Genomic DNA, 3,590 nt, shown 5'->3' with positions numbered 1-3,590 from the left:
GGGGGGTGGGGTGGGAGGGATGGGGTGACTGGGTGATAGACACTGGGGAGGGTATGTGCTCTGGTAAGCGCTGTGAATTGTGCAAGACTGTTGAATCTCAGATCTGTACCTCTGAAACAAATAATGCAATATATTTAAAAAAAAAAAAAGAAGAAGAAGAAGGTAGCGGGAGGGGAAGAATGAAGCGGGGGAAATCAGAGGGGTAGACGAACCATGAGAGACAATGGACTCTGAAAAACAAACAGGGTTCTAGAGGGGAGGGGGGTGGGAGGATGGGTTAGCCTGGTGGTTGGTATTGAGGAGGGCACGTTCTGCATGGAGCACTGGGTGTTATGCACAAACAATGAATCATGGAACACTTCATCTAAAACCAATGATGTAATGTATGGGGATTAACATAAGAATTAAAAAAAAAAAAGAAATATTATTAGGGATGCCTGGGTGGCTCAGTCGTTAAGCGTCTGCCTTCAGCTCAGGTCATGATCCCAGGGTCCTGGGATCAAGTCCTGCAGGGGCTCCCTGCTCAGTGGGGAGCCTGCTTCTCCTTCTCCCCTCACCCTGCTCGTGCTTTCTCTCGTGGGATCTCTCTCTCTCGATTAAATAAATAAAATCTTTTTTAAAAAAAATATTATTAAATACCAATATGTGTAAGGCACTGAGCTAGGCAGGGATGAGACTAGGGTGATGTCTTGGCCCAAGAAAGACATGTAGGGCACAAATTTTAAAGACACACATGCCCCAGTGGTCACGCAAGTTCAGGGTCAGGCCATGCACAAACCTGGGAGTGAATGTCCCCTCAATTTTGCACCTGAGGCTGCTCTGTTGCTGCTCTGGAATCTAGGCTCTGGAGCTAGACCTTCAGTATATGGTAGTAAACAAAGTAGACATAGCTCTCACTTTTATAGAATTTATAGTATAGTTGGATGGCTGGCAAAAAAAAAAAGAAAGAAAGAAAGAAAAAAAACAAAACCCAAACAGACAAACAAACAAGAAAACCTAAATACACACTTTAGTATGTAATTGCAATCTGTGATCAATGTTTTTGAGAAAAGAGTTGAGTTTTGTTAAAGGGGCTAATAAGGACAAATAATTTGGATGAAAGTCCAGGGAACACACCTCTGAGGAGATGAGCTTTAAACTGTGGCCTCAGGCTGAGCCGCAGTTATCCAGACAATTCCAGAGAGAGCGAGTAGTGTTTGCCAGGACCCAGAGTAAGACAAGAGGGATGAAGAGAAACAAATGTACAAGAGGACTGGAAGTGGAGAGGTGGGCCGAGATCAGTTCAGACAGGACCCTATCGATAAGGTTTATGTGGATTTTTCTTCCTTTGTAAAGGCAATGAAAAGCCTTTGAAGGGTTTTAAGCAAGGAAGTGATCAAATCGTATTTTTGAAAAAAATCTATCAGCAGTTGTGGGGACAACTGGTTAGAGGGAGACAAGTGGATTTTAGAGGATCAAATATGAAGTCATAGTGTGGCCTAGATGGATTAGTTATGACTTTACAATTGGCAGGGGAGGCTGAGAAAAATGGACAATATGTAGTTTGGAAGCAGACTTGATCCTGCCCCCAGAGATCTCACAGCCTATGAAAGAGCCAGGCTGGCAAAGGGACTAAGTTGGAAAGAAGGGGAGGACAGAATCCGAAGGGTGACTGCATTATTTTCTGAAGAGAATGACCACCTACTTAAGGGGACTGTGTGCTTTTTTACGCATAGAAGTAAGTGTACTAGACCTGCCTAAATTTTAGCTCTTTTCCCCTACTATCCAGCAAGATGACGCTTATAAGAAAAATTACTTTGGTTATTGAAAAATAAAGAAGCTGCATTTTCTTTGCACCTATATGTCCTCTTCAGTGTATTTGTGCATATGACTTGTATAAATCAAGATTTGACCCTGCTACAGGTCCAAAGTATAGTGGCAGGAGAATTAAACTCTTGCTACTAAGCCAAACTGCATAGAAAGAGAACTCTGACCTGAGCTTTCCAATTCCAAAATTATCTTTCCACTAAAAGATACTCTTTTTAAATAGCTTATGTGTTTGCTCTATGCTGTCCTATCTCCTCTTCCAACCTTCCACCTCCCTTTTCCCTAGACCTATGCCTTTCCTCTTTCAAGTTTGACCCATGCTCTAGGCCCTGTGTACTAAACATTCGCTCTCAGCTGGCTATCATTGTGGAAAGGAACTTAACTATACTACTTTACTTACTAAGATATAAGTGATGGGTGATGACTTAATGCTAAGTTTGCAAAGACGTTTGTTAAATATCATCCTCTTCCCTTCCCACATCCAGGGTAGGTATCACCAAATGATTAAATAACATTCAACATATATAAACAAAACATTGCTTTATTTTAGAATTGATTCTCAGGTATGGGAGTGAAGATAAAAAGGTGCAGGTCCTATGATAAAGGTAAGAAGCCAAATGGTTCACTTGGTGGTAGGAGATGCAGGAATATGGATCAGGGAGTTAAGATGTGAGGGGAGAATAGAGAGGCAATGTAAGAAAAGACCATGACTGTTTCTCCATTCCCTCTTAAATTGAGTAGAGCTTCTAGGGGTACTTATGTATTATCTTGTACCACTCCTTATTTAGGGACTGGAGGATAATCTACCCTTCCACCTTATAACCCAATTCTGCATTTTTCATTGGGTTCAGCTGTCAACAAATGATCTCTTACTCCATGTCCCCGCATTCCAAAATCCAGTCCCTTTCACTCTCCCAACTACAGTAGACTAAGACCAAGTTAGAATAGTTTATCTCTACCCATGATGCCAATTTAACTGGCACAAACTCACTAAGACATAGTGACCCTTAGTAGCTACAAAGAGTTTTAGATATTATCCAGAACTTGGGTTCCAGAGTTAAACAGACCTGGGCTGGATTCCAGAAACAAGCTCTAGAGACATAAATAAATTATTCAATGTCTCTCAGCTGCCACAGATTCGTCTTTAAAATGAAGATGATACTTACCTCCTAAGAATGTTGAGAGAATTAAAATAAATAGTAAATGTAAATCACTTGATACAATGCCTGTCAAATAGTAAGGTCTTAACAAATATTATTTAGATCATGATGATGGTGAATACCTTAAGAAACTACTAGTAGGAAGTAATTTTCCCAAGACAATTCCCTTTCTCTTCATTGACATTAAATTCAATCAGCCTTCCAAAATCAGAACTCAGTATCCCACATTTATGTTAACCTCCAGATCCTGCCTGTCTCTAGGAAGTTTATAATTGTTTGAGTTCCTCTGATATATTTTGTGTCCAAGAAGAAATATCAGAAAAGAAACACCAGATGTACCACCTCCATGTAACTGGAACTGTCTCAGCAGGGCCAACATCATCATATGGGCAAGTGCCATCTGAGCCAAACACCATTTCTGCATAACACCTGAGACTCTTTCTCTAGGAGGCACTTGGGAGAAGTTCTAGGATACTCATTCCATTTCCTAACTGTGTTAAAAGTTCAGGTCCCCAGTACTTGACTGAGGTTGCGAAAAATAGAGAAGCAAGTAGTTTTAGCTACTTTGTAGGTCTTCTTGAGCAGCTCTCAGATTCTCAGGCTCTGCCTCTGCTAATCAGGGGG

The sequence above is a fragment of the Mirounga leonina genome, unplaced genomic scaffold, assembly GCF_011800145.1.
Source record: "Mirounga leonina isolate KUSES-001 unplaced genomic scaffold, KU_Mleo_1.0 Mir_153, whole genome shotgun sequence".
In the NCBI taxonomy this organism is placed as follows: domain Eukaryota; kingdom Metazoa; phylum Chordata; class Mammalia; order Carnivora; family Phocidae; genus Mirounga; species Mirounga leonina.
The sequence above is the reverse complement of the archived record's forward strand: the minus strand, read 5'-3'. Positions refer to the sequence as shown.